The sequence below is a fragment of the Argiope bruennichi genome, chromosome 2 (genome assembly GCF_947563725.1).
Source record: "Argiope bruennichi chromosome 2, qqArgBrue1.1, whole genome shotgun sequence".
NCBI classification, from domain to species: Eukaryota; Metazoa; Arthropoda; class Arachnida; order Araneae; family Araneidae; genus Argiope; species Argiope bruennichi.
Window position 1 is genome coordinate 107951324 of NC_079152.1, and position 13936 is coordinate 107965259.

The window sequence follows — 13936 nt, forward strand, 5'->3', positions numbered from 1 at the left end:
GTCATATTAATCTGATAATTACTTATTAATTTTTCATTATCCTAAATTGTCATTTTTGTTTTTTCTTTCACTAGTTTCTATCGCTTAAAGTTTTACAGTAAAAATTTTCTCTGGAGTATAAAATCAATTCAAAAGATTTGTTTAACTATTCATAAAATTCGTCGAATAAATACACAGCTAAAATGAAACGCAAAATGTTAAGATACGTCTGCATATTCTAAGAATATAATTCAATAAATAAATATTAAATAAATGAAGTATTATAATTCTAAAATATAAATTAATAATCAACCGGAAGAAATAAGCATAAAATTTGATAACATTATTTGACATCCAAAAAATGTAATTGTTTCTCTTTTTTTAAAATAGGCAATAAAGAACTGTTATAAAAATTATGAAAATAGAAAATAAAATGTTACAAAATAGAAATATGAAAAAAAAAACAAATTCCTGCAGTTATAATACTCAAAACGGATGTCAAATTCAAAAATCTAAAATACAGAATGACAGTTAAAATTTAGAAAATACTAACAATCGAACTCAATAAACTTATAAATAATCTACAAATTCCGCATAACTATGCAGGATTGAAATAGATTAAATTTTTAAAATTATTCTCTATCTTAGAAAACCACAATCTAAAATAGAAATGTTTATTAGATTGAGACAAATTTTGCTTATTGAATATTTTACATTAATCAATAAATTTTGTTAATAAATCCTTTTCATTATTTTAGGTATTTTTCTATTAGCATACACATTATGTATTCGCCATTATGATACTTTAATAGATTAGATTCATTTTTTTCCAGAACAAAATGATATTTTTAAATTTTAAAATTAAACTTAATACGAATTTTTAAAAATTTAGCAATGGCTTCATGTTAAACTTGCAATGTCTAAATAGCAACTATCTTTGTATAAAATCACATGATACTACAACATTCACTAATCGGGCCGTATCTTTAAAAATATAAAATTCAGAAAAAGATCAAATTTAATGTTTGAAAGCCTTTTCATAATTTTTTGAAGTTTCTTATTATTAAAAGATAAAACTCAATCCTTCGTTATTTAAAAAGGTAACGATTCAAGAAATCTTGCTATCGCTAAACATATAAATGCATAATTGAAAATTTATCAGATTAAATTGTTTTACTTATTATTAATATATTTTATAATGTCATTTTCATTGTATGTCTAAAATTTTTACTTTCTTTACATTTTCATGTTGTTGCATAGTAGGCATTTCACAAAAAATTGCAAATAAGTTGAGGGGTTTTATAGAAAGCTGATGTGACTTTAAAATCATATTTTTTTATGAAAGTAATTAAAATTTTATTTGAAAAATATAAGTAATTAATGTATAATCAATATATTTAAAAAATCTTTTCTAATTTTTAAAATCATTCAGGAATAGAAAATAAGTAAAAACTGTTATATGTCTCCTATTATCAATAACAGCAAACAAACAATACGGAGCGATAACTTTTCATTTGAGTGAGAAAATAAATCTACAAAAAAGACTTTTCATTAATAGAATACCTTAGAATTATCTTTAAAAATATTTTAATTCAAATATCGATAGATTTGCATGCTTTAAAAACTTTAAACTGTTAAAAAACTGGTAATAATGAATTATATTGAAAACAAAGAATTTTCTTAATATTTCTTTCCCAAAGTATGAAAAGGTAATGATGAAATACAAGTTTTTATGATTTTCTTTATTTTACTACAAATAAATGTCATCTTTTTCTATGTTGAATAACTAGTTTACTTTTTGAAATACATTTATGAATACAGGATGCGACAAAAAAAAAAACTTGGACAAAGTTATTGCTTCATAGAATAGAAGCTAGCTAATTTCTTTTTAATTTGTGTTAAATTTCTTTTTGTCAACCATTTTAATTATAAAATATTTATAATATATATTCTAGTTTGAACTGTGTTTTTTTTTAAGTTTTACAATGTCAAACAAAAGATATGCTATTTTAGAGTTATGAAACGATCGTGTGAATGCTTAATATGACTCGAGAAACAGTGTCTCATGCAATCTGTCGTTTCAAAGAGCTTCGCAATGATAACCCACGTCCAGGAAGTGGACGAAAATGTAAGGTGAACACTTTCAATAATCGTGAGATCATCAAACAGTGATTTCAATGAAATCTTTAGGTTTTCATGAGAAAGATCGCTCGGGAAATGAGAATAAGTGACCTGTCAATGCGACGAATGGAAAAACAGTGCTTTAACTGTAGCCTTACAAGTTCCGAAAAGTTCATTTATTCTCTGAAGAAAAGAAACTCGTGTGGCTCCAAAGATGCCGAAGATGCTTTTCACTAATGAGAAATTCTTTACCGTCCAACAAGCTTATAACTCCTTGAACGATATGATCAGGTCTGTAGATGCCCCAAGCACCTCGGCAATTGTTGAACATCGGAAGTCGGTCAGGGTATGGGCGGAATTTGCGTAAGCGGCAAAGCACCTCTGGTTTTTATGGATGAGGGCGTTAAAATAAGTCAAAATGTGTACCAGCGGGACATTCTAGAAGTTGTTGTACATTGGATGCAATGCAAACTGGACGTTTCGACAAGTTTCTGCACCAGCTCAAGGTGAAAAAAAACACAAGAGTCAGGCAAAGCGCATTTTTCGGACATGCTACCATTTGGAGATTGGACACAATACTCGCCGAATCTCAATTCCATGGCTTACAGTGTATGGTCCATTTTGGAGTTTAGCATTTGCACTAAAGCACAGAAAAAATTTGACTCTTTAAAACAATTTCTTAGGTGGCAATGGGATAGATTAAATGCAGAAGACTTGCGGCCCATTGCTGAAAATTTCAATAAGCGTTTCCGCAATAGCTGCAAAACGCGGCCACTTTGAAGCAAATTAAATTTATTTATTAGCAAAAGTCTACTTTTATTATTATTTTTTTATATTTTGTTAATTAATTTATTTTTAATAAAGTTATATTGGAAATTGTTTGCCGAGTTTTTCTGCAACACCCTGTAACATAGGAATAAAATTTTAATTCGGCTACGATTTTTCCAAATCATGAAATAAATAGGCAATAATATCCTGCAATTTTATAATACATTGAGAACTAAATAGATATTTTGAGATTCATATATAGTGGTGTAAAAAAATTACTGAGAGGTTTTACCAGTTTAAAACATCTCCTGCTCTACATTTAAGTAAACTATAAATATAAGATTTTGAAAATAGCTTTTTCACATTCTTATTTTCTAATTTAATGGAAAATTTTTCATCTTAATTATTTTCTAATTTCAAGTAATTTATAATCCGATATTCAATATCTAACAAATTCGTTGATAAGAAAAGTGAAGCAAGGAATAAAAATTAGATAAAACTGAATTAGTTCTGATCTGATGATTTGCAATCTAGTTCTGAAATTCTTAAAAGAAAATATGTTTATAGAAAATTCATAATTGTTCTGAATTTTAAAGCTAATTCACCAGAATCCAGAGAAAAACTAATTTAAAACTAATCCAGGAAAAACTAACTTTAGAAACATGAAACAAGTGACGTAAAATAAATAAGAATATGTAAAATGATTTACATTGTGTTTTTATATAGAGATAAATTATAAAAAGTATTTTTATTTTCTAACTTCATTGTATGTTACAGTCTGCAAACTGCAGTTATAATATTATTGCTCATGCATTTAATTATGATCTGTCACCGAACCAGATGGTTAAATTTTATTTTATGATGTTGGATAGAAATTTCGAAAATCACTACTATTTTGGAACGTAAGAGTGAACGTTTCAATAGTATCACTCTTGAAATAAGGATACTATTCTTTTTGAAATCTATTGTTATATCGGAAAGCAAAAAAAATCAACTCTATTAGATTATATCCAGGAAAAATACTTTTTAAAATAGGAAATATCAACACGCATAAGAAAAATGGTCAAAGATAAAATTTCTACATTTTAGTCTTCCTGGAAATGAGTATTTGTTAACAAATGAACAAAAAAAAAATTAAAATTCAGTATTCGTAGAAATACAACAGTGAGATTACTTTGGAGCAGTAAATGTATAGAATTTATTGAATACAAATTTAAAATGCATTTAAACGTTCAGCACACACAAATGTATTAAAATGTTGTTGCAGTTTATTTAAAGACTCATCTTAGAAAGATGTAAAGTCACATTTCTTGCAGACGTGACTTTTCAAGAAAACAAAGCTATCGCGATGTGTCGGAAACAGAAATCTTGATTTAGTAACAAAAAAAACATATTTGAAATCATCTACAAACTAAACTGAACTTATTCGAAAATCCTGTAGTCAATAGAAAGAAGTTTCTTTTGCAGTAGCAAGTAATTTATTGCATATATTCACTTGGTTTATATTTTCTACTCTTGATGAAGTTAGAAACTACACAAATTGTTTCATCGACGGAAAAAAGGAAAATTAAAAGTTATATAAGAAATCATATTAAAATAGGCTTAAATATAAAACTGAATTTTTAAAAAAAAATGCTTAGTTTTGGTGCATTTGAGCATATTATAGCAAAATTTCTGAATTTAATTCTTTTTTTACAGATTTTTCACTTTTGTATATAATTTCTCGTTTTTGTTAATCTACTAAATTTAAATCTCAAATTAATTAAATAAAGCATGAAAAAGGTAATTTTTTGTCATTCATAGTATTTAATTTTATCCACCACCAATTTAATTCTTGAAACACAATTTTGTTTCATTTCATAAAATACAACTGATTTACGGGATAATAGAAACTAAATGGAAAATAGATTATCAGACTATAAAAAGATTTCAGTCAGAAATCTTTTATAGTTTAATTCTGTTCTGTTTTAATTTTATAACATAAGTTAACTGCTTTGTTTTGAACCTTTCCATAGTTTATTTGTGGTTATAATACTTTTCTTCAGTAAACACCGAGATGTAATTATCTCTGTGTGTGTGTATATATATATATATATAAGGGTTCTCTGTATTTTCAGTAGTACTCTAGTTTCAACTCTGAGTAAATCTTCAACATGCTTGCAAAAATCTTGTATGCTCTTGCCCTTTTGGGATACGGTAAGTTCCTTTCGAAAACTATTTCCTTTTTTTTTTTTTCTTCCTTAATTCTTTTTTTTTCTAATTAAAAGGAAACTTAAAAATTAAGCTAAACTAAAATCTAAAACCGCAATATCCATTTAAAAAAATCTTTAATAATTATCTTCCGAATTCGTTAAACATCGTACAAATCACTCAGATTTACCATACTGCAAATCTGAGGGGGCTCTTTATTAGAAAACTTCATTAATAACTAGAATTATAAGTATTAAAAATTATATACGATTGATTTAAGAAGTAGCATTTGATACATCTACAATGGTTTATCATCAGAAAAAATAATTTTTAAAATTGCGCTTCCACAGATTAGAAATACATGTTTCTTTCCCTTTTCTTCAAACAATTTGGAGATTTCGTTATGAACCTTTTATGACGACGTTAATAAATAAGAAGCGGAATGTCTTTCATAATTAATGAATTTACTAAACAATCTGCCGCAGTAGCCAAATACAAAATGATATTGATCGTAACAAAATATCCAAACTTTTAGGAAGACAAGAAAACCACCAACTTCAAAACACATAATATAATATCAGCAGCAAACTCGTTCACATTAAGCTTCTCTGAATTGCTAAGTACCAGAATGGCAACAAAAAAGATCTATTTCGAATCAAGTTTCCAAAACTAATCCTACCAGTAGTTCTTCAATAAACATAACTTATGTAACAGCGAAAAAGGTAATTTAAATTAAATAAAGTGAAAGCCATAAGGATGCAAAAATTGATCTAAGCCTCTGACCAGCAACTGGTCGTCACAGGCTCATATTATTTTTTGATAGAAACCGAGGCTTACATTATTTTTTGATCGACGGATCGTTGACGAAACGATCCGTCGACCTAACCAAAAATAAAATGATTAGTGATAAAGAAGTAACCAATCTTTAAGGAGGACAAGAGAACCGCTAGCTCCAAGTAACAAAATCGGATACCAGCCGCCAACTCATTCACACTTAGATTCTCTGACATGCTGAATAGCAGAACGGCAACTAAACATCAACTTAAATCAATCAGATTGATCGGATATTGATCAATCAGATTGACAAATTATTCTTAATCTTGCCGGTAGTTTTTTAATACATTTATCTGCAAGTGACAGCGACTATAGTAATTTAAATTAAATAATTTGCAAGCCCAAAGAAATCAAAAAAAGAAATGCACAGTCCTTCTAGAAAAAATATAATGAATTGCAAAATGAAGAGAATGCGATAAAAACTAAATGGGATCATGATAAACCCCAACATGATGATTTTTTTTTAAATATAAAGATTCATTAATGCACAATTCATATACTTTCACAGCATGCAACATAAAATTTGAATTCGTATTCGGAATTTATTAAAGTGACTCGCGGTCAATTGTAACAGTTTTTGGAAAAATGCTTATATAACTAAATTCATTTGCTTTTTCTTGATTATACTACATTTTTAATAGCTTTATTCTTTATATGCTTTATATCCTGATTAGAATGAAAACCAGTGCATCATTTAACCATAATCAATTTACATTTATTCAATGAGAGAAATTATACCAAAATTTTAATATTACTTATATTCAAAGTAAATTACGCTATCTGAATAAAAGAAAACGTTTTAAAATATTTGTGGTACTTTAATATTATATGTTTTTATAATATTTCTTTATAAATTTTATGAAGAAATATAAAGTATATAGTTTCATTTATTTAAAACAATTTTTAATTTTACTATTTTTATTCTTGCAGCTGCTGGTAAGAAATTCCAAACATCTTTATAACTCATGAAGTTATATTGTGTTTATATAATTACTAAATTACCCTTTATTCTACATTTTGAAATAATTCTAGAAGGAGTTATTGTTAATATTTTTAGACATTTTAATGACTGAATCATTGTTACTTTAATTTATTTAAATAATTTAAGAAATAAAATATTGCTAATGTTACTTTTTACAATTAATCATTGAGATATATATTTTAGATAAAAACCATTGAAACTCTTAAAAATTAAGCGAAAAAAACTACTTTTGATGATTTTAAGCAGAGTAAATAAAGCTTTTGAGGATAATGTAACATTTTTTTTTAAAAAAATGTGAAAGTGACGCAGAAAACCTTCTTTTGTAAATAATATGATAAATGAAGTCGCTTCTGCTGTTTTCATAATATTCTGATTAAACTCAATTCTATTGAAATTTATTTCAATCAAACAAAACTGCAGTGCTGAGATAAATAACGATGATGAAATCATTCCCTTTTTAAAGAAAACTTATTTAATTTTATTTGAAATATTTTAAAAATAGAGAACTGTTTTCAAAAAATAAAAAAAAATTCTAAGCTGTAATTAAAAAAATCCAAAATATTAAAAAATTTGAAATTATTGTATAAAAGCTTGTGAAATAGAACATAATAAAGATTTAAATAATATATATATAGATATATTAAATTAAAAAAATAAAGCATGCAGGAAATCTACCCAACAATAGCCTTATTTCTCTTCTGCTACTTTCAGAAAACCCCTTAAGATTCTCGCAAGAGCCATGAATTTCTCCGAAAGAGAATTATCTTAACTCTGTTATTTCAATCCATTAATTATGCTTCCGGTATGCAAGTCTGCTATAAATTAAAAATGCTTATTCAAGCTTAGGATAGAAGTCCAAAATAGAATACCAAATGAAGTGTCCTACGCGTGCGTCGTCTAAAGATGGTTCAGAACTATTATCATTTCCTTTCAATAGCCAGAGTAATGCTTGAAAGTAGAGTAAAATTTTGATTAAATTTCATGATTTTGATATTCTTTTTTATTTTGTTAATTATTAAAAATGTTCTTATTTCTCTATTTTTCTTATATCCAGCTGCAGGTAAGAGCATTTTAGAGTATATATTGTTTGAACTTTCATATTTCTAAGAACTATATTTAAATCTGTCACACAAAGTCAATTCATTCTGAATGTGATCTTGAAACTCAAAAATCTGTTTTAAATATGAAAAAAATAAATTCACAATCATAAAAGTAATAACAAATTATTTTATTCATAAGTTAAGCAGAATATATTGTACATACCTCCTATTATTAAAATACTTTGAACATTTTATATGAGAAAATCGTTTAAAATTCATTCGTGTTTTAGTAAACATAATAAATGTAATTAAAATGTGGATAAATAGCGTACATTTATTGTCATTTTCACTAAATTAACTGAAGCATTTTGAATATGGGAGCACTACAATTATTTAGCATAAACATTTTAATTAAATTTGGATAAAAATTGTAGGATATATTTCAAAGAAAAATCTTGCCTATTTCAAGTAATTATAATTTGATTAATTAAAAGTGAATCAAATGTCTGGAGGAGGGAACATGTGCCAAAAATAAACAAATGGCATACTTACTATTAAGCTATTAAAAAGGAAACCAAATCTCTAAGTAAACCACGAATAAAATAAATGTTTATAAAACAGTAAATACAAAAATAGGAAAGTGATTTTGAGATTCACTCGTATATACAAATTACACAATGTATTAGTTCTACACTCCAATAAAGAAATTGAAATTACTGTTTTTTTCTAATGTAATTAACAATGTTCCAGTTGTTTTAAAATGAATATCGGTGATTTGACCTTAGGTTATACATCTTAAATGTTGTATTAAGATTTAATTCAATTTTAGATTGTAAGATCAAATATGCCAGTTCTTAATGTGTGTATACTCATAAGCTGTTATTGTTTTGTATTATCTGAAATCTTCAATAGAAAATGTAGTCTTCCGAAAAAGAAAGCAATGTGTTTAAACTCCCCAAAATGTTCATTACAGTTCAATGTGCTTTATGAATTAGTTTCAATTTAGATAATAGCATCCGTATTTGGCTTCCTCAATGTGACAATGTTCCTAGATATCTTTGAATAAATTATGAAAGTTTAAAATTTTACATTCAGATTTTTTAAAAAAAGATCGCATCTGTGTATTTCTTTTATGAGCTAACATATATAATTTTAGAAACAGGATTGAAGTTGCTTTGCATCAAACCGGTTAAACATGCTGACCAATATATAGAAAATACTCGTCTGTATATTAAATTTGTGCTGTGACCAATCGACATTGAAAATTTATAAGAAAAACAACTTCTTCAGTATTTATTTCATTTCAATCATAATTTATAAATCAAACATAATCTTATATTAGAACGCAAATATTTAGTTTGAAATATTCTGCACTAAACCATTGAGGCCAAACAAAGACTATAAAAATGCCTTAGTAATCTCCACCAAAACTACAGAGAATTACATAATTGTAAGAAAATAAAATTATAATTAGCTACAAAATTGTAATAAATAAAAAATGCACTTATATTTTGAACTTCAGGTACATTTTTGTGGATTTATGAACGCAGTTTTAGGCCTATCGTTTTTCGCTATACTGATATTGAAATAAATGATTAGCAAAGTCATGGGAACTAAGAAATGCATCTTAAAATCCATTCATGTGAAAATCTAATAAGTTATACTCTAATTTCGATGAGGCACTTACATTTAGTCAGGTACCTGTTGTGGATATTACGTAATCGAATCATGCTTTAACTCTCAATATCTTTTGTCTTCATGGTCTTAGAAATCTTTCCTTTTATCCATAGTCATTACGTATTTCTTTAAATGCAAATGTTTTCATTTATTTTCGTTGTATGGGCCACAATGTTTACTTTAATGTAAACTTAAGATAAGGTTCAAAATGGGGCAATTGTTGATAAGTGACATGATATTATTTATTTAAAAAAAATAATCTTTATTTTTTAATAATTTATAATATGATTAGAAGTAATAACATTTGATGCCTGTTGACAATGACCTCTTGCCTAATTAAATCTTCATAATTAATGTTCATAACTATTGGTTTTCCCATTCCTTATTAATGATATTCATTTGTTTTTTTAGTCCATCACCATCGTAAGTAACATATTTTGAATACTTTATTGCCTCATAGCGTTATTTACATATATAATCTATATCTATGCATATATAATTGAATGGATATTTTTTCTTTGTTTAAATCTTATACAATTAAATATTCTTAAAAGAGAAGAAAATATAGCGTACATATTCTTTAATGTATGGAAATATTAGCCTACGTTATTAGAATGTTGCTTACTTTTCTGAAGGGAATGATAAGTAAATTGCAATAAAATAATGTTAAAATAATTTTATGTTTTTTCGCTATAATTTTTTAAATATATCAGGACAAAAATTATTTTTACAGCATCTTAAAATTCACGGTCTAGCTTTTCACTAACATCAGTTTCTGTTCCGCATAATTATTTTTTAAGTCCATGAAATTTTTCTAATTAATTGAATCAAAATTTTAAAGAATTCCATCTCTTTTTGTTAAAAATATTTAATCTGTTTTATTATTTAATCATTCTTGCGCTCATTTATTGTTAAGTTGTTTCTTCAGACATTTTTAATTTTAATTTTATTTCTTAATATAAGAATAATTTAAAGTGAATTCTAAATCGTCTCGTGTTCGAATCTTTAATAAGAATGTAAATCATCTAAATCGTTACATGATCAAAATTGAAGGAAAATTCGTTCAGCAGTTTTGAAGAAATTTTCAGAAGTATCTAGTTTTGAAGGAATCCAGATGTCCAATGTATAATGTTTAATTACAAAATACTGTTGATTAACAGACAATCATGTAATATCAATTTTTTCTCCTAAGTATTTGGTAATTATGAATACATCTGTTTCAATTAGTTTCAATATAATTAGTTTAATGAAGAACTCTATATCCAATTTAATGCATGCTTCAAAACTTTCACTTTAGTTTTTGTACTCATTCTTTTAATAACTCAAGATTATTAGCGGAAATCTTGTATCATAATACAAGAAATACATCTTGAATAGATAAATGCATGTTGTACGATTAAAAAAAACCACTGCTACACAAAGAAAGGGAATAATCATTATTCATGGCATAGAAAAGCCACATTCTATTTTTAAATTTCTAAAAATATCTCTATTTTTCCAAGAATAAAATGGAAAATATACAAATATATTGGATGATTATTGATAAAAATATAATTCGTTTTTAGATGAAGATCATCATCAAGGACACAATGGAAGTAAGTAATTATCTATGTAAATATCATCAATATATGTGTATACTTATATATATTAATAATTAGGCAAAAATGGCTTACTGTGAGGATAATACTTGTATACCATATTATAGTACCTACTCACAAAAGATTAAAAGTTTTAAAATTAAATCTTTCATGTTTAATAAATTTTTTAAATTTTCTGAAGAAACTATTTAAATATCTTTAACAGTCTTTTAGCAAATAAAATTCTTTAGATTTTTGAAACATTAAGAAAATTTTTATAGAATTATTAGTTTAATAGTAAGAATTAGTTAATATAGAAAGAATATTAATGTCTGCGTTTTGATTACCACTTAAATGTCTGAACTTAAAATTTTGAATTCGTCAATTTTCGAAAATTAAGAGTCACACTGTTTTTGATATCTTTCCATCACATGTCGTTACGAAGCTCAATTTCGTAAATCATTTTTTATACATTCTTTAAAACTTACAAATAACGTAGCCTAATTTGCAGGATGCATCCCGATGATTATATCCACTTCCTTAACTTCAGAATGTCTGCAGTTATATTCATAAAAGTGATGCCTAATACAAAACGGTTACAAGCGGCTATGCGTTATATGATGAAACTGCTTGCAGCGTCACCTAGTGCCAAATATTAAAATTAGTGTTCTAAACTCGAAAAATACACGAGGTAGGGGGAAAAAATCGGTTACAAAAATGTGCACCATTATGGATTACGGACAAAAAATGAAGCCTAGGAGGCAATAATGCTAACAGCATAATAGTTTAAATGCTCACTTTTTCTCTCGATACCAAATACATTTACATAAGGAAATAGGGGGGAGGGGGGGGGGTAAACTAGATATTACAATATACCTTTCATTTCACTGATCAAAATTCTCTCTCCCTCAAATCCAATGTGTATTTGAACCCTGGTTTCAATTTCATGTGTTTTACCATTTAACCTATTAGGCGACACATTTGCAAAAGCATCATTGTTATGTCACCAAAAGTCTTGCAATTTTAGCAATATTGCGCATGGAATACCAGAATTTTTTTTTAATACTAGAAAAATTGTTTATAAAAATTTGATCTAAACCGAAATCTGATAGATTTCGCTTCCTTCTCTGGATTTTTTTCTATTTGAATGTGCTAACTCAAAATCGCATCACGCCAGATGCATGAATTTTGTTGACCAAAATTCATAAATGCTTTCAAACTAGCTGCCGATAAGAAATTCCACAGGGCTTATTTGATATAGTTTATTATGCGACAAATTTAAACAAGAGCATTGAGGAAATAATATTCTCGGTATTTTTAGAAAATGTTTTCCAGTTTCGTGTGGCGAATTTAGTTTTAAATAACAGTTATTAAGAAATAATGGAAAACTAAATAAATTGTGCTTATATGTTTTCCTTTCTTTTCTTATTTCAGACTTTTTTGACGATGCTGCAAGTGTGTTGGATAACTTCTTCGGATAGAAATCAAAATGTATTATCTCATGATAAAGCAAATCATCAAATTGAAATATAATTAAGTTTACATTTTTTCATTGATCTCTGATTGATCTTTAATATAAGTCTTGATGAAAATCTTCAAACCGAAATTTCTCTGTATTTGGCAATAAAGCACAATTCTCTTTGCTTCTTTGTTGTCTTTCATTTCATACTATATTTTCTCTATAAATTGACTTACTGTGAAAAAGGACATCAAAAAAATCAAATGCAATAAAATGTTTTAATTTGTTTTAAAAATGAAGCTTTTATTAAAAAGTTCTTGACCAATGTTTCTCATTTGTCGGTATTAGTTTGAAATTCTTAAATGTATTATTTCAAAATTCATTAGATTCATGTTCAGTTAAGTGTTAAATATGAGAAAGTATTAAAACGACATTATTCATAGCATTCTTCTTTCAAGAATTTGTAATTAAAGTATGCTATATATGAGTCAATTAATTTAATGAGAATAATTAACTATGTAATATTTTTTAAAAATCAAAAATATTATTGATAGTACTTGTTGTTAATAGCAATACCTAATTTTATCCCAAGAGAAACAAATTAAATTGCTTCTTGGCAGTCCCAAAATTTGATAGCCATAATCTTTAAAAGTAAAATTTTATTTTCTGTTTAAGAAACTTATATAAATGTAACGTGAGAGCCGTGAAATTTTTTCAGCACATCAGAAACGCAAGAAATTCTTTCCAAAGCCTTAATTGAAATTTCTCAAACCCAACTGAGTATTCTTGCATCAATTTACAACACAAAGAATTATATGTTTAAATTAATTAATAAAAATTCCTTTCACTCATTCAAAGGAGACTTGCAATGCTAATAAAAATCTCAAGTTTAAAGTCAAATTTTCAAAATTGTGCAACAAATAATCTTTGTGAATTTTAAGAGGATTTAAAGATCCATTTCCACATATATATCATTTTTTAGATGGTACCATAATTTTTTTTTTTATTTCAAAGAATTTGCCATTTTTTAGCTGGTTACTGTACATTAAAGGGTACATAAACATTATAACTGCCTATTTGGTCTTAAAATGGCTTCTATTGGTTGAAAAAAATCATCATTTTTCTTTTTTATTGATTATAATTTATTTATTTATTGCTTGGTTCAGAAGGCAATAAAAATGTATTTTTCTTGTGACTAAGATTATCGTATTACGTTTGTTGGTTGAGGATGTCTGCTTATCTTTTGTTTCTTTAGTTCTTAAAATATACTAGACGACTGATCCTGTTAAATTGTATAAAATAAAAAATA

General features: G+C 26.4%; 1 long non-coding RNA gene across 1 annotated transcript; it reads left to right on the forward strand.

Moving 5' to 3' along the window:
• The first annotated feature begins 10000 nt into the window (after positions 1–10000).
• LOC129957077 (uncharacterized) lies at positions 10001–12815 on the forward strand. Its single transcript, XR_008782734.1, has 3 exons — positions 10001–10014; positions 11157–11186; positions 12603–12815. It is a non-coding gene; the product is annotated as an uncharacterized LOC129957077 (long non-coding RNA).
• The last annotated feature ends 1121 nt before the right edge of the window (positions 12816–13936 follow it).